At 41.2% G+C, this 18,693-nt stretch overlaps 1 long non-coding RNA gene across 1 annotated transcript in view; it reads right to left on the reverse strand.

Annotated features, from left to right (window-relative positions):
- The window catches only part of LOC140188611 (uncharacterized), a 66,141-nt gene that overhangs the window by 39,556 nt on the left and 7,892 nt on the right, over positions 1–18,693 (reverse strand). Inside the window, exon 2 of the long non-coding RNA XR_011883338.1 lies at positions 9,241–9,307. This is a non-coding gene — a long non-coding RNA (uncharacterized lncRNA). The remainder of the gene's footprint in view (positions 1–9,240; positions 9,308–18,693) is intronic.

Below are 18,693 nucleotides of genomic sequence, written 5' to 3' on the forward strand. Positions count from 1 at the left end.
TTCTCAAGATTACAGGCAAATCTGGTATTTATTACCTATCTTAGTTTGTGCTTTTCTAGCTGTACCAGTATTTAAAGAATTATTCTTGGTACTAAGAGCAACAAGCCAACATTTTGGTACACATGAATGGGATTTCTGTGTCCATTCTATACAGGTATATTCAATGGTCGAGTCACAAACAAGAGAAAATCTGCAGATGCTGGAAATCAAATTATATGCACACAATGCTGGAGGAACTCAGCAGGCCAGGCAGCAACTATGGAAATGAGTAAACAATCGATGTTTTGGGCTGAGACCCTTCATCAGGACTGGAAAAAAGAGGTGAGAATTCAGAGGTCCTTTTCATTATTCAATAGTCTTTTTTTTAAGAACATAGAATGTAGAACAGTACAAACAGGAACAGGCCTTTCAGTCCACAATGTCTATGCTGATCATGACACCAATCCATAATAACCTGCCTGTACAGAGGTACAGGAGCCCGAAGGTACACACTCAGCAATTCAGCAACAATTTCTTCCCCTCTGCCATCCAGTTTCTGAATGAACATTGAACCCATGAACACTACCTCAATACTTGTTTTTGCACGACTTATTTAATTTAACATATATGTAACATTTACTGTAATTCAGACCCGGCTGGTGGCGTAGTGGCATCAGCGTCGGACTTCGGGATGAAAGGTCCCAAGTTCGAATCCAGCCGGCTCCCCTCCACACTTTCCATCCGTGCTCTGTTACGAGCTGGTTATCTGTTTGGAAATTCACCCAGCAAAAGGCAACGGCAAACCACTGCTGTAACTTGCCTCATACGCGGTTCCCCACTACGTCAGAGAGGCGTGGAGGGAAATCGTCTGCTAACCTGAGAAACACCAGATGTGACATATCTTTCCTTTCACTGTAATTCAGTTTTTTCTATATTATCATGTATTGCATTGTACTGCTCCCACAAAGTAAATAAATTTTACGACAGCAGTGCAATGCAATACATGATAATATTTGTGCTGGTGATATTAAACCAGACTCTGATTCTGTAGATAGTGTGCATTTGTCCGCTGTCTGCCTGTTCACGTCGCTATCTAAATGCCTCTCAAACATTGTTATTGTAACTGCTTTCACTGCCTTCCCTCTCAGTGCGTTCCACAAGACCATAAGATATAGGAACAGAATTAGGCCATTTGGCCCATTGAGTCTGCTCCACCATTTCATCATGGCTGATCTATTTTCCCTCTCAGCCTCAATGTCCTGCCTTCTCCCTGTATCCCTTCATAAGACTGATTTATACTTGTGCGTCAAATGTATGCCGTAGGTATGGCATAGCCACGTACTCTATGCCAAACCCTACACTGTAGACTAACGCGCACCTCTCCCAAAATGTAATTATGCGTCGCGGCGACGCAGACCAAAACAACTGTGATTCATCCGCTTGGTAGCATCACATTTCCTCCTACGCTGCAATAGCTCGCTGTTGGGCGACTGAAAGGCAGGGAAGGAACTCTGGTTGCAATGCTTTCCATAAAGCTTAACAGACCTCCAAAATTATGGAGGACCCTGTGCTTGATGCCAGTTTGTAGCTGGCTGCTACAGCCTGTTGACCTCCACCTGAAGCTAAAACTCAAATAGTGATTGCCAGTCTCTGAGTATACTACGCATACAATGATGTGAAATAAATGGTTGGAGACGATGAACCAAATCCTCAAATATGCCTGCTGACATCTGAAAATATTTGAAATGTATTTCCTCGTCCATGTCTCTCAGTGACCGGACAAGCACAGAAAATTCACCCTCCTTCCGTTTCAGTCGCCATTGTTTGAAGTTTGAGTTTCTTCGTGTTGAGTTTCAACATGAAGAAACTCAACACAGTGGTATAGAAACCCCACCGCCAACCAGCATTTTGGCGGTGAATTGCAGAGCAACGCAAACACACTAACGCACAAGTATAAATGCTCACAACAGCGTAGCCCACTTGCATAGGCTATGGCGTAAACTAACACACACAAGTATAAATCAGCCTTTAAGGTCAGGACGAGAACCTGGTATCCTCTGCCTTAAATATACATATTCCAGGCATCTACCACTCACTTTCTGTGAACGTCTTGAAAATAGGCTGTAAACTTTCCTCCTGTCACCTTAAAACCAAGCCCTTGAATATTTGACATTTTCACCATGGGGAGAAGACAAACAATAATTTTGAGATTTAAGTAAGAGTAAACTTCCTAAAATTAGAATAAATTGGTGTAAAGAGCAGCGGACAATGTCTGAACCAACACAAAGATACATAGAATGATTAATGTATGAAAGGGTGTTTGAGTAGCAGTAACAAAGGCAACTGTGGTGTTGTTCAAAAGCAGTGATGGCAAGGTTTGTTGATGCCTGGGGTTCCCTCATTAGTGCTGATCTTTATGAAAACTCCTTCCTGTCATATTATATTACTTTGCTTGTTTTGTGACCCAAAGCTATTGAAACCCATCATCACACTCCACATGGGATCCTGAACAAACTTTGGGATTAATCTCTGTTATTTGGTGTCTTGTTCATGGGACATTGATTGAGCTGGAAGCTTGTGCTAATCCCTTTTATTATTACCTACTGAGAACGTGTCACCTTTTTCCAATTACCAATAGAGCAAGTGAAATAATAAACTGAGTATTGCTTAATAATCTACAAAGGTGATTGGGAAGAGGGAAATGCGGAAGATTTGATATACCGTTTTTTAAACTTGGCCACGTTGGTCATTCCTTTTATCCCCAGTCCTGCTGAAGGATCTCAGCCGGAAATGTCAACTATACTCTTTTCCGTAGATGCTGCCCGGCCTGCTGAGTTCCTCCAGCATTTTGTATGCGTTGCTTGGATTTCCAGCATCTGCAGATTTTCTCCTGTCTGCGTTGGTCATTCTGGCCAGTTCACAAATGTTTCTTTGTGCTGAACTAAGGCTGTGGCCTGCTCCTGATTTGGCTGTAGTAATGCCTGGCTTCATGTCTGTGGACTCACTTTCTTAAACTTCCATTCTGAATGCTATATGCTTACTTTATTGTTTGCATGATTTGTTTTTTTTTCTCTGCACATTGGGTGTTTGACAGTCTTTTTTTAATGGGTTCTATTGGATTTCTTTGTTTCGTGGCTGTCTGCAAGGAAGGTTGTATAAAGCATACATACATTGATAAATGTACTCTGAACTTTCATCTATCTCCATCTTTCAGGGCAGCACAAAGGGTCAGCTGATGGAGCTGCTGTTCCACAGCTCCATGGCCCAGGGTTCAATCCTGACCTCTGGTGCTACCTCGGTACAACATGTACATTCTTTCTGTGAATGTGTGGGCTTCATCTGGGTGCTCCAATTCCCTCCCATGTCCAAAAATATGCCGATTAGTAGATAAATTGTCCACTGTAAGCTGCCCCTAGTGTATAGGTGAGTGGACGGATCTGAAAAGAGTTGATGGGAATTTGGGAAGAATAAAACAGGATTAACATAGAATTAATGTAAATGGGTGCTTGATGGTCAGTGCAAATTCAGTGGGTTGAAGGGTCTGTTTTCATATGGTACGATTCCATGACTGTATGATCTGATTGTATCTTCAACCAGCCTGCCCACCCCAATTGTTTAACAAGAATCTATCAAACTAGATCTTAAAAATATTAATTGGTTCTGCTTCCTCTGGCCTTTGAAGCAAAGATTTCTAAATATTCATAACCTCAAGAGAAAAAAGTTGTCTCATCTTTATCCTAAATAGATGGCACGTATTTTTAAACAGTGCTAGATTAGATTCTAACACAAAGCAAAACATCCTCTCTACATTTTAGAACAACATTACAGAGAGCACAAATTAACCAGATCCCAATGGAAGATATCTGGGCATAAGTATAAGTGTAAACAATAGCCCAAATGAGAGCCACAAAGGGCACTCTCCTTTAAGATGGCCCAGTGGCATTGCTAGTAATAATAATTATAATAATACATTATAAAGCATTTTTCATTATAAAGCTCAGAGTGTTTTTACAATGGGATAAAGTGCAAACATGAAAATAAAAGATAAAAAGCAGTTAATTATAAGCAAGTTTAAATAAATAGGTATAGAACTGGTTTTTAAAAGCGTCAAGTGCATCTGCATCCCTTATAATCTTAGGTATTGAGTTCCACTGTTTAGGAGCCTAATGCAAAAAAGCTGACTTGTTAATTATCTTTTGTGGGGGACTGTTTAAATTTAAGACACCAGCAGAAAACCTGAGGGGTCGAGTAGGATTATAAAAGAAATATGATTTTATCAAGTGCTCAGGTCCCAGACCACTGAGAACTTTAAAAACAGGCAAGAGAACTTTAAAATCAATTCTACAAGATACAGGAGGCCAATGCAGTGTAATTCGGAGGGGAGTGATATACTCCCTCATCCTGGTTTTAGTTAAAAGACTAGCATCACCATCTTGAATGAGTTGAAGTTTGTCAATAGATTGTTTTGGAGGGCCAGTAGAAAGTGCATTGCAGTAATCTAGTCTATTTGATATTAAGGCGTGAATTGGTTTGGTTACATGAAAAAAAAACGGATATAGCTTTGCAATATTTCTTAAGTGTAGAAATGCTGCTCTGGTCACTTTCTTTATGTGGGATTTAAAATTCAAATCTGAATCAAAGGTAACACACAGACTTGGTAATTCTAATTTTACAAGGGGAGCCAAGTTTTCAAGTTTACCAAGAAGTTCATCTCTTTTGGCTTTGGGAGCAACTAAAGGTATTTCAATTTCATCTTCATTTAGTTTTAGGAAATTATTGCTCATCCATTTGTTTATTGCAGCCATACCAAAAGTCAGAAGATAGGGTGTTATCATCATCAGGCTCAACTAAGATATACAATTGTGTGTCATATGCAGTGTTAGGATGCATTCTGGAGATAGAGCAAATAATAATTTCAACAGCAACCAGTCTTCAGATCTGAATAGAATTGTAGATTTAATTTAAAATGCAACTCAGAACAATGGTCCTCCTCGAGCTGCATTTTAGAGTAGATTGCAGACCAGGAAACATCGAATTGACCTGAGATGTCTGCATATGCATGAATGCAATCAACACCCCATTGACCTGAGATATCTCCATAGGCATGAATATGACTCCAAAACCACAGTAATTAATACATATTTTGGGTATGTTGGTGGGAAGATCCAGGTATTTGAAAAATTACATGCAACATAAAAGCAGCATTATGAAGGCATTGTAACCATAGAAATTGCCCCAGTACCTTAGTGCTTTAACATATAAAAATGTATTCTAATGTTGGGTCAGACAGCCTCTTTCTCTATCTTTTGAGTGATTCTAAAGGCTATTAGCTTGTGTGTATACCGCATAAGAACTTTTGTATCTACCAGCTCTGTCCCTCCGGTGGCTTCGTTCAGTCTCGACATGCATAACCATGGAAATCAGGTAGTGTAGATACCCCACAGACTAAGCTAGGTTCAGTCCAGACCTTCAGTGCTGTCTGTATGGAGTTTGCTCATTTTTCCCAAGGCTGCATGCGTTTCATCTGGGTGCTCTGGTTTCCTCCCACATTAACATGGGCTGATTGTTCATGGTTATTTGGCTACTGTAAATTGCCCCACCGCAGGTGGCCTGAGGGAAAATCCTAAGATATAAACAGGCATGTGGGAGAGATGGGGTTACAGGGATGTATGTGTGGAAATGGGATCATGGCGGGAGCCACCAGAGATTCTCACAGAATGGGCCAAATATTCTTTTTCTACACCATAAGAACATGCCTGAAATTGTAAACTGATAGGAAGGTCGGAGGACTGCAACAAATAGAATAGAAATCTTAAAGTTAAGTAACTGGTACTCAGAAAACTTGATAAAGAATAGCAAGGAACATGGGGAACAAAGTAAAATGCTCTCAGATATATATGTGCTATTTAAAATACTAGCACTTGGAAGTGTAGAATGTGGCTTAGATGACTGAGTTACATTCTACTTTTCCAAGTGTTAGTATTTTAAATAGCATTTCCAGGCCATCTGAATGCAGAGTTAGAGTATCCTTTAAAAAAAAGCAGCTGTTATTAAGCATGCTATCAATTCCAAATAAGGATGGAGCTCACAGGCAGACAGCTTTAAAAAAAACATGAAGCTCTCATCTTACACAGATTGTATGCACAGTCGAGTACTTGAGCAATTGGCAAAGTTGCTTCCAGGCAGGCAATTTTAGAGATTTGTTGGAACCAAGTAAAGTGCCTGTGGGCTGGAGAATTGCAAAGCCAATTAACAAAAAGCGGCATTTAAATAATCCTGAGGACCTCAGGCCTACAAGACTCGTAGGTCAAAGATCAGAGAACTCTGTGAATCAGGAAATAGTTAATCAGTATAGGCTTTGCAGAGGGGATAGATTTGCTGGACTGACTTGAGAATTTGTTGCCAGTAAATGTGGTAAAGCAAAGTAAACATGTTTTATTAAGATACCAGTAAAGCTTTAGACACAGGGCCAACTGGAAGGTGTTGAGTAAGATCCAAAGGTACAGAATTGAAAGAGCTGGCATTAAAAGATGTTGTATGCATCAGAGGAGTGGCAGAGTAGCATAGCATATATTGTAATGTTATTACAAAGCCAGTGATTTGGGTTCAATTCTTGGCGCTGCCTGTACGACATTTGTACGTTCTCCCCGTGACCCTGTGGGTTTCCTCCAGGTGCCCCGGTTTCCTCCCACATTCCAAAAATGCCAGGGTCAGTAAGTTAAACGGACACATAGGTGTAATTGAGCAGCATAGGTTCCAAATAAAAAAAATTAAAAATTAACTCGGTATGAGGAAGCAAGTGACTATTGTTTGTACGACAGCATCAGAAATTGGCACTTATTTATATAAACACAAGAAATTCTGCAGATGCAGGAAATCCAGAGCAACACACACAAGATACAGCATCCATGGAAATGAATAGATAGTCAACGTTTTAGGCCGAGACCCTTCTTCAGGACTGAGAAGGAAGGGGGAAGGTGTTGAATAAAAAGGTGGTGGGAGGGGGAAAGGAGGATAGCTGGAAAGTGATAGGAGAAGCCAGGTAGATAGGAAAAAAATAAAGAGAGAAGAAGGAATCTGATAGGAGAGTGGACCATAGGAGAAATGGAAGGAGGAGTGGACCCAAAGTGAAGTGATAGGCAGGTGAGACCTGGTGAGAGGCCAGAGTTGGGAATAGTAGAAGAGGGGAGGGGGAGTAGTTTTTTTTCCTCCGGAAGGAGAAATCGATATGCATGCCATCAGGTTAGAGGGTATCCAGACAGAATAAAAGGTGTAACTCTTCCATCCTGAGGGTGGCCTCATCTTAGCACAAGAGGAGGCCATGGACTGACATGTCAGAACAAAAATGAGAATGGGAATGAAAATGTTTTTAAAATACTTGTTCACATAATTCACGTTGAAGGACACGAGAAATAGAACCGGGAGAGGCAGTTCAGCTCTCCATGCATTCAATTAGCAGGTGGCATCAAAATTGGGGGTGTAGTGGACATCGTGCAGCAGGATCTGGACCAGATAGAAAATGGGCTGACAAATGGCAGATGGAGTTTAATGCAGATGAGTGTGAGGTGTTGCACTTCAAGAGGGCAAACCAGGGTAGCACTTGTACAGTAAATGAAAGGGCACTGAGGAATGCAGTAGGACAGAAGGATCTGGAAATACAGGCCCATAATTGCTTGAAAGTTATATTATAGGTAGATAGGGTCGTAAAGAAAGCTTTTGACACATTAGCCTTCATAAATCAAATTATTAAGTACCGGAGATTGGATGTTATGTTGAAATTGTATAAGACATCGGCAAAGCCTCATTTTGAGTATTTTCTGCAGTTCTGGTCACCTGCCTATAGTTAAGATATCCACAACATTGAGAGTACAACAAAAATTTACAAGGGTGTTGCCGGGACAGGAATAGGTTAGGATTTCATTCCCTGGAGTGTAGGAGGATGAGGGGAAATTTGATGGAAATGCATAAAATTATGAGTGGTACAGATGAGGTGAATGCAAGCAAGTGTTTTTCCACTGAGGTTATGTGGGACTACAACAGACATCATGGTTTGAAGGTGAAAGATGAAAAGCTTAAGGGGACCATGAGGGGGAACTTCTCCACTCAGAGGGGCGTGAGAGTGTTGAAGGAGCTGCCAGTGGAAATGGAAGATGCGGGTTTCATTTCAACTTTCAAGAGAAATATGGACAGGTACACGGAGGGGAAAGGATATAGAGGACTATGGTGCAGGTCCAGCTCAATGCAATGGGCAGGAAAATAGTTTGGCAAGGACTAGAAGGGCCAGAGAACCTTTTTCTGTGCTATAGTTATCTATGGCTCTAAGATCATGACTAGCCTTTATCCTTGGCGTTGCTTTCCTGCATAACCCATCAATATCCAAATCTCTGTCAACCTTAGACTTAAATACACTTGGCATGCAGGCCTCCACAGTCTCCATGGGCAAAGATAAATTTCAACGATTCACAATCATCTGGGTGAAGAAAATTCTTCACATTGCAACCCCAAATGGCCAATCTTTTATTTTGAGTCTGTGACCCCTCGTTCTAGACACCATAAGCAGTGAAAATACCACCTCCATATTTACCCTAGCAAACCCTGTAACTTATTTTTTTAACTCATCCTTTAATTTTTGCCAACTGAAAATAAAGGCCCACTCTACTTACTCTTCACTTGACAAACTCACCATCCAAGGAATTGATATAATGAACCTCTTTGCATTTTCTCTGTTGCAGGTATAGCTTTCCTTGTGTGGGGAGACCAGACCTGTACACAATATTCCGGATGTTATCTCACTAAGACACCGTATGAATGGAGAAAAAAATCTCATATTCTTGTACTCAAATTGTCTACCAACAAAGGCCAACAGGAACTTTGACATTCACTCCGTTTCTATTTCCACAGATACTACCTGCCCTGCTGAGTATTTGCAGCATTTTCTATTTTTATGCCAACTTACCACTTGCATTCTCAATTATCTGCTGTAACTTCATACTAATTTACGGTGATTCTTACACAGGGAAAAATGGGGAAACTACAGATAATGGACTGGGGTCAAATGTCCCTTACAATTGTAATCAGATTATTTTACAAAATAATCTGCATGTGGGAATAAAATGAGGTTTCTAAAGATAGCAAACTGCGGAGAGTGGATTGTAAATAATGGACTAATCCTAAACAGGTAATTATGCATGATACCTGGTGGACTGTCTGAAAGTATTTGGTGCTTTTTAACAACACATACAAAATGCTGGAGGAACTCACCAGGTCAGGCAGCATCTACGGAGCAAAATAAACTGTCGATGATTCGGGCTCAGCCCCTTCATCAGAACTAGAAAGGAAGGGAGGCAGAAGTCAGAATAAAGTAGGGGTGAGAGAGTAGGTATCCTTTGATGTACTCACACACCATTATTCTTGCAAAAGGACTTACTCCAGGCCTTGCATTGAATTTTAAACGCAGCAAGAGGTAGTTACAGTGCAAAAATTTCTTCATCGACTAATTAACAGTTATGTTGTCTTGTCTATCAATAAATGCTAAACAGCAAAGGGGTTGCATAGGAATTGAAAGGATAAATAAGTGCCAATCACTAATATTATAAACGTAAGTTCATCTCCATAAGCTCCTGTTATATCGACTCTTTATGGATAACTATCAGAAGGGGAGGGGGCAATGTCTTTGCTTTCTTCCAAAATGTTGCCCTCCATTCCCACCAGTTGCATTGTGGATGATATTTTCTTTTTGACTGGGACTACCAAAGATTAAAAAATGAAAGATTGTATCAAAAGGGTTTTTTTTTAAAACAGCAAGATGTGAAAGCAGTCAAGATTAATAAAGAAAATTAAGGGGAATTTTACTTCAGTAGAGAGGTTAAAAGTACCAGTGGACGGATGGAAGCCATCCCTGTTTGATGTTCTGTCACATGACCTGAATTTTATTTAGGAGAAACTAATTGATCCTCCATAGATTTGTACACAATGTGTGAGGAGGTTTCCCGAGAGGCGAGGTAGAGCAAAATAGAACCTAGCTTCTTAAGTGTGGAGAAGTAGCCTCATTTAGGTATTTAAAATGCCCACAGGTCTTGATAATGTTGATGATGAGAGATTGGATGGGAGAGTCAGGAACTAGTGAGCAGAGCCTTAGAACAAATGTTTTTTTTAGGAATGGTGTATGGAGGGTTAAAGAGCTGTTTAGCTTTGGGGTTTTCAACTCTAGAAGGTCACCAATGTTTAATTGATGAGAGCATTCAAAATGAACACCAAGGGAATCAAGAAGTGAAGGAAAAGAGCAGGTTGGTTGAATAGAAGGCAGGAATGAGCCATGTTCTGAAGGAATTGCAGATCAGGTTCAAGGGGGCCTGTGGTCTACCCCTGCAACAATTTCCTACATTTCTTTTGCTCTTACATAAGGGTGTGTTATAAGCTGAGCTGGTTATAATGCAGGCAGATCAATGACAGCATAGAAGAACTGGGGTAGGAGTGAGGGAGGCAGGTAGAAGTGGGTAAGACAAAGGGTGGAGAACTTAGGGGAGATAAAACATGAGGGAATGCAACATTAGTTTTTCAGCACCTATCCTCCCTAAAAAAATACAAGATTAACTTTTTGGAGCAAAAGTTCACCAATCATCAGATGTAACAGAAAATAAACAATATATTGCACAGATTGAATCAGATAATGTATCAGTATAACAACTGAATTTTCATACTGCATTGCCAAGAAGATATATAAAGGCTCATTTCTGCTTTTGGCTTACCATCGCTGCTCGTCCGTCTTCAGGGATGTGTAAAGTACATTTGAGGGAAAATAGAACTGAGTTCCATTTTTTCTATTTACAGATTACCCTGCCTATTAACTAATTGCAGAATAAGATCTCTCAGGTGGCTTTTCATCATGGCTAACACCATTCAACAAGAAATCATTTGCAACAGGTCCATCTTGGAGCATCAATGCAAGGTTTCAAATGCGGCAAATTATTAAAAATAACCGGGATGAGAACAAAATGGATCAGCCACTGTGATTCAACTAAAACAATGATTTGGATAAGATATACACTGTCCCGATGACAGTGGAAAATCTGCACTGCAGCTGAGCCCGTGGCCAGAACCACAGACAAACCAGACAATAACCTTCCTTGGTTCTAGTGACAGAATCACATGCAAAAATCAAAGTCCCATTATCATACCTGACAAAAATTACCAGCAGGTCAAAGCTGGTGGACAATGGTTCTCATTTGGGTAGGAAAGTCTCTTAATCCTCAACCACGTGTGAACGTGAGCATCCTTCCAACGTACAATCCCACATAAATAAAAACAGGAAACGCAAAAAATCTTCAGCAGGTGAGGCAATACTTGTGGAAAGAGAAATGCCTATGAATGCACAGTGCAGCCTTCTAGACTCAATATTGAACTTAACTGCTTCCAATAACTTGCTTTCTCTGTTAGTAACGGAATTAGTCAGATCTGCTGAAGATTGTCCATCTGTAATACTGATAGAGTTACAGTGTCATGGAGCACTACAACATAGAAACAAGCCATTTGGCCTATCTAGTCTCTGTCAAACTATTGTTCTGCCTAGTCCCATCTGATCTGACCTGCTGGGCATTTCCAGCAGCCTGGCATTTCACACTTTTTACATGTTCATTTATTTTTATTCTCTCGCCCTAAAATTGCCCTCATTAATCTAACTAGATACATGATTCCATCAACAGCAACCCAGACCTTAGCCCCATATCACGGATAGTCCCATTTGCCTGATCTTTCTGTTGCCCCACCCTCTCTAAAACAGACATTCTTTTCTTGCCCACTTCCGTCGAGGAGTCTTCAGCCTGAAACATTAATGTTTTCTTCCTCCACAGATGCTGTCTGAACTGCATCTTCAGCACATTCTGTTTTTACTCAGTTCTTTTTAAAATTTTTATGCATTCATGCACGTTCAACACCCTTTGGACAAAGTGGTTATGGTGATGAAGGAATTGTTTTAACAAACAGTGTTTAACAGTCATTTCTTAGTGGTTTATGGAACCGTCACTGCCAGAGGTGGACAAACATTGAAGGCTATAGCTTCTATGCTGCAATGGAGAGAAACAGCAGAAGGGAAATCAATTGGCCTCACTGTGTTATGTGGTGCCATTTCCATATTAAACAAGACAAACCGCGAATAGACATAACAGCTGAAAGCTGGCACCCCCTAGTTCATCCAGCAAACGCAATTTTGCCAACTGCAGTTCTTCAGCCTACTCCAATTCAGCAGTAAAGTGACGGAAAGTGTCACTGGCACTGATAAATGCTGCACTTGTGCACCGATGATCTCTTCATCAAAGGTTTCTTTTCTGAAGAGATAACCACAGTTTCACCAGAGATGCAGCACAGAGTACAGCTTCTATATAAAGAAAGGAGGCTTGGTAGTCAATAGCAAGGAGCTAATGGCCAGTGTTTTTGAAGAAATTCTAGAAATTCACCACCTTCTGAGTGAAGAGATCTCTGCAAATCCCAGTCCTGACCAGCTAACTTTAATTTGGAGTGTTTGCAGCTGATGTCTATTCTCAAGCCTGGGTTTTCTGAGCTTGAGGGTCAGCTGAAATCATTGTGGAGTATCAGGGAAGCGAAGAGTTTCCTGGATCACCTCTCCAGGGCTGGTCACCCAGTGGTCAGTGAGAGTTCAGAAAAGCACACAGGTGACCATTTGAAAATGGACGAAGAGATAAGAAGAATCTATATCTTCAAAATATATACAGGTTTCCCCCGCTATCCGAAGGTAGAGTGTTTCCATGAAACGGTACGTAAGCTGGAATGTCGTAAAGTGAATATGCAATTACCATTTATTAATATGGGAAAGATTTTTGAGTGTTCCCAGGCCCAAAAAAAATCCTACAAAATCATGCCAAATAACACATAAAACCTAAAATAACAGTAACATATAGTAAAAGCAGGAATGATATGATAAATACACATCCTATATAAAGTAGAAATACTTCCCTGCAGCACTGTCTAGCGCAGCGAAAATCTCATGACAGCACTCTCGGCAGAAACACTCTCTCCAGTAACCTTTAAGCTATGAAGCTGCCAAATCATACCAAATAACACATAAAAATACACAGCCTATATAAAGTGGAAATAATGTATGTACCGTGTAGTTTCACTTACCAGAATCGGGAAGACTCCAATAAACGCAAACTTGAGGAATTCTGCAGATGCTGGAAATTCAAGCAACACACATCAAAGTTGCTGGTGAACGCAGCAGGCCAGGCAGCATCTCTAGGAAGAGGTACAATTGATGTTTCGGGCCGAGACCCTTCGTCCTGACGTCTTTCCTAGAGATGCTGCCTAACCTGCTGCGTTCACCAGCAACTTTGATGTGTGTTGCTTGAGACTCCAATAAATTGCAGTTTCATCACAGTTAAACACTTGCTTATACAAATAACCACCTTCTGTAATTATTTTCTTCAGTTCTGCTGGGAACTTTTCGGCAGCTTCAGTATCAGCCGAAGCACTCTCTCCGGTAAACGTTAAACTACGAAGCTGCCCTCGCCTCAGAAACCGATCAAACCACCCATCACTACCTTTAAATTCCACTTTCGCAACACCTTCATCACCATCGTCCAGTGCTTTCTGTTTCAGCTTATTAAAAAGACTGACTGATTTCTCCGTAAGTATAAGAAAACTTAACGGAACACCACGCTTTGTACACCCATCAATCCACTCAAGCAATAGACTTTCCATTTTATCCATTATTGGATGCCGACTAAGAGAGACCACTTTGCTACGAGCAGAACCAACAGTAACATCGGCAGCTTTCAAAATTCTTTCTCTCTGCGTATAAATAGTGCGAATGGTGGACGCAGGCAAGTTCAACGCGTGGACAATGTTCACCACGATCGAAACGCTTAATTATGTCTAGTTTTACGCTAAGTGTAACACCCTTACGAGCTCTTTTAGGCTTTTCCGGTACCTTAGAACTCATCTTGCTAATGGATGCACAAAATAAATTGAGATAAAGCAGGTGTTTAAGCAATCTGCAGTTCCGGAGGAGGAGCTTGGCTGCTCTGGGTGCGTGCTGCCTTTTTTTTGTAACAGAGAAAATACCTGCTGTTAGCGAAAATAGGTCTTTCGTAACAGCGAGGTGTCATAAAGCGTACATTCAGAAAACGGGGGCCACCTGTATCAATTTCAACTTATTACTTAACCACTCAGACTAGCAGAGGAGATGACACCTTGAAAGAGTGAAGTCCAGTACATTGTTCCACAGTGCACAGAATGGCATGAAACCCAAATGGTACATTGCCTGCCAGGTGGCAAGGAATAAACATCACTGAGGGTATGCAAATTATTTCTTAACAGTGCAAAGGGAGCGAGGCAGTCAGAAAGCTGGGGAGGAAAATAAAAAGCAGAATCACAAATATATTTGTCTCCCGATTACTCCCACTGCCACACTAAGGAGAGGAGAAATTAGTATCTCTGGGAGATTAATGAGGATCTGGAGGGTGAAGTTAAGATCATTAGAATATTAGGATTTTTTTTCAAGTTGGACAGATTGTATATTAACAGGACTGAGATCAATATCCTAACAGAGAAGTTCACTAGAACATTTGGGAAGAGATAGAGCTAAGTCGGCAGAGAGACGGAATATCAGCAGATAGTAAAAGAACAAAGGAACAAGGTGCACAAAGGAATTGAATTGAATTGAATTAGATTAGATTATGAGGATAAGCAGTCCTCTTTTATTGTCATTTAGTAATGCATGCATTAAGAAATGATACAATGTTCCTCCAGAATGATATCACAGAAACACAAGACAAACCAAGACTAAAAAACTGACAAAAACCACATAATTATAACATATAGTTACAACAGTGCAAAGCAATACCGTAATTTAATAAAGAACAGACCATGGGCACGGTAAAAAAAAAGTCTCAAAGTCTCTCGAAAGTTCCATCATCTCATGCAGGCAGTAGAAGGAAGAGAAACTCTCTTCCTGCCATGAACCTCCAGCGCCGCAAACTTGCCGATGCAGCACCCTGGAAGCACCCAACCACAGCCGACTCGAGTCCATCTGAAAACTTCGAGCCTCCGACATTGAGCACCATCTCTGCCGAGCGCTTCGACCCCGGTCCCGGCCCCGGCAATAGGCAAAACCGAGGATCTGGGGCCTTCCCCTCCAGAGATTCTCAATTGCACAGTAGCAACGGCAGCGAAGCAGGCATTTCAGAAGTTTCTCCAGATGTTCCTCTGTGGTTCTCACGTCTGTCTCCATCAAATCAGGATTGTGCACTACAAATACGATATCATTTTGGAGCGGCCATGCGCGCTGCGTCACGCCGCCATCTTCTCCTCCCCCCTTTATTTGACTTAATTTCTTACACCTTTCACATACATGAGGAGTAAAAGTCTTTGTTATGTCTCCATCTAAATGTGCCATGTGCAATCATAGTGCAATTATAATAATTTATAATAAATAGAACAGTCAATGTAAAATAGAGTACACATAAATCAGCGTGAGTTCATCAGTCTGATGGCCTGGTGGAAGAAGTTGTCCCAGAGTCTGTTGTTCCTGGCTTTCATGCTGCGGTACCATTTCCCGGATGGTAGCAGCTGGAATAGATGGTGGTTGGGATGACTTGGGTCCCCAATGATTCTTCGGGCCCTTTTTACACACCTGTCCTTGTAAACGTCCTGAATCATGGGAAGTTCACAACTACAGATACACTGGGCTGTCCACACCACTCTCTGCAGAGAACTGTGATCAAGGGAAGTACAGTTCCCATACCAGGCAGTGATGCAGCCAGTCAGGATGCTCTCAATTGTGCCCCTGTAGAAAGTTCTTGGGATTTGGAGACCCATAACAAACTTCCTCAACTGTCTGAGGTGAAAGAGGTGCTGTTGTGCCTTTTTCACCACACAGGTGAAAAATGGGAGTGTAAAGTAGAAATAGAGAAGGAAGTGGTGTATTTCACTTTGTGAAATACAAAATAAGTTGACACCAAATGTATGGAAACTCACCTGTAGGGTTAATCAGAAGTACAAATAATCACTTAGGATTATGATGGTTGCAAGAACTAAAACGTCTCAATAAAGGGCAAAACTATGTATTTAATATTCCAGGGAACAAGATGTTTGGAAAAGATAGGGAAGATATAAATGGAGGTCGGGTGACAATACTGATTGAGGAAGACAATATAGTGTCAGATAATGACACCAGATAGACAAGATAATGTCAGAAACTGAATAGATTTGTTGGTGTGAAAAGGGAGCTATCCTACTACTAGAGATATTCTATAGAGTATTAGCAAGGGAGATAGAGGAGAAAATCTGAAGGAAAATTACGGGATGTTCAAGAGATGGCTTTCCAGAGATCGTACCAGGACCACTTTTAATGTTCTTGATCACTTGAATGTCTCTCACCTGGCCCTCAGCAGATGGCAGATCTCGTGACTCATCCAGGATTTCTGGTTGGGGAAGACTGAACAATATTGTGGGGACACACTCATCTACAACTGGTAAATAGGTTGGGAGAACAATAGTTCGACAAAACCACCACATCAGAGCACTTCCGAGAGTCTGTCATGAAACACGCACCTCCAACAATTCCCTTTCTGAGTCAGCAGTTCGGTCCATCATGTGAATCAAGAAGCCTTCGGGTCTGATCACCACATCTGCTGTGCTGGGAGCAAGTCATGTCTTGATTACACATAGAACACAACAATCTCTTATTTCTGTCCAATACAGCAAACTTGCCCTCAGGTCCTCAATGTTGTTCTCCAGTGACTGCACATTTGCCAACAAGATGCTGAGTAGAGGAAGTCTCATTCCTCTGTGTTTCAACATGCCTTGGAGTAACTCCCCCCACCCCCCCACCCCCGTTCTGCCTCACTTCTGGCCATGGTGATGAATCTTCACCTGCTTGAATTTGGAGATGGTGCCTGGATAGAACTCAGGGGAACCAAATATCGGCAGGTAAAACTGTAGATGGACTGATGGCCTTCAAAGAGCAGAAGCTTCCGCTGTTGGTCAGGTACATCCCCACAAGGAAGGAAGACAAATAGATCAAGTCCGTATTTCCTAAAAGAGGTAGAGAAGGTAATGAAAGAGAAAAAAACAGTGTATGATACATGAATAACAAGTGCGAAAATTATGTAAATGCAGGAGGCTGAAATAGGAAATGAAAATGAAAATAAAGTGAGCAAAAGAAAAGTCAACTACTATAAAAGGGAAGTCAGCAGACTATGAATAGTAATTGAGCAATAAGAGAAAAGAAGTGGCCAATTTTGGTGAAAGAAGGAACTCTCTGTGTAGAGGCAGAGGATCCAGCTGGAATACTACAAAGATGCAGCAATTCAACTTGAAACATCGTCAACTCCTTTTCCCCCCTCAACCACTGAATTCTTCCCACAGATTCTTTGTTGCTCCTGGTACTAAATAGATATCCAGGACGAGGAAGCTGCTAAAGTTCCAGTGAAAGGAATGGTCTTGGAGATAATGGAGGGGTGAAACTGGTAAGGAGGTACTGGGAAGTCTGGCTGTGCTTAAACAAGTCACCAGATCTGGGCAGGATACATGCCAGGTTTCTTTGTGTGGTGGAGGTAAAGTTCCAGCTTGCGTTACCAAAATCAGAATCAGGTTTAATACCATCGGCCTATGTCGTGAAAGTTGTTAACTTTACAGCAGCAGTACAATGAAATACATGATAAACAAATATGGAGAAAAAAGTTACATTAAATGCGTATATATATGTCTATTAAATCATTAAGGTAAAATAAGCAGTGCAAATAAACAGAAATAAAAAGTAGAGAGGTAGTGCTCATGGGTGCAATGTCCATTCAGGAATCGGATGGCAGAGGGGAAGAAGCTGTTCCTGAATTGCTGAGTGTGTGCCTTCAGGCTTCTGTACCTCCTTCCCGATGGTAACAGTGTGAAGAGGGCATGCTTTCCTACTTCCAGGGTGCCTCGAGGCGATCTCGTTTCAGTGCAGCTAGAGAGATACGATTAAATATTCTCGTCTCAGCCAGATGCAACTAAGAATCACAATTGCTTCCAAGGTCTATACAATTAATAAAGATGTTTCAACGCGATTGAACAAACTATCGCTACTTAAAACCAACAGAAGGAATGCCAACTGTAGCCGTACATCTCGTCGGACTCCTCAAAGGAAATGCAGCTGCCCTTCTGGGGCATAGTGCGTTTAAGAAATTGGGGTTGTTGATTCCCGATACTGGCTATCTTGCTGGCAAACTTACAGTCTCTAGTAAGTAAAATTGAAGATCTCAGAGCTAGGGTGCTGTATCAAAGGGACATAAGACCGCTTGCGCCCTTTGCTTCATGGGATCCTGGTTAACCCTTTCCATACTGGACATAGCGATTCAGACTGACGGGTTCACTATACACTGTTAGGATAGGACTGTTGAGCCCCTCAAAAGCCGAGGTGAACATGATCAACTCCTCTTGGTGCGCAAGTGTATCAGTGATGTCCCAATTCTGTTCACCAGACCTGGAATATTTCGCAATTAAGTGTCGTCCATTTTACCTGCTGCGAGAGATTTCTGCGACCATTTTGGTAGTGGTATACATTCCACATCAGGTCTATGTCAAACAGGCTGTAGATGATCTAAGCAATATGATCAACATGCACAAAACAGCACACCCCAACATTTTCATTCTAATTTTGGGGGATTTTATCAGCTTGAAAAAGTCACTAAATAATTACCATCAACAAATCACTTGTGAAAC

The sequence above is a fragment of the Mobula birostris genome, chromosome 27 (genome assembly GCF_030028105.1).
Source record: "Mobula birostris isolate sMobBir1 chromosome 27, sMobBir1.hap1, whole genome shotgun sequence".
Taxonomy (NCBI): Eukaryota; Metazoa; Chordata; class Chondrichthyes; order Myliobatiformes; family Myliobatidae; genus Mobula; species Mobula birostris.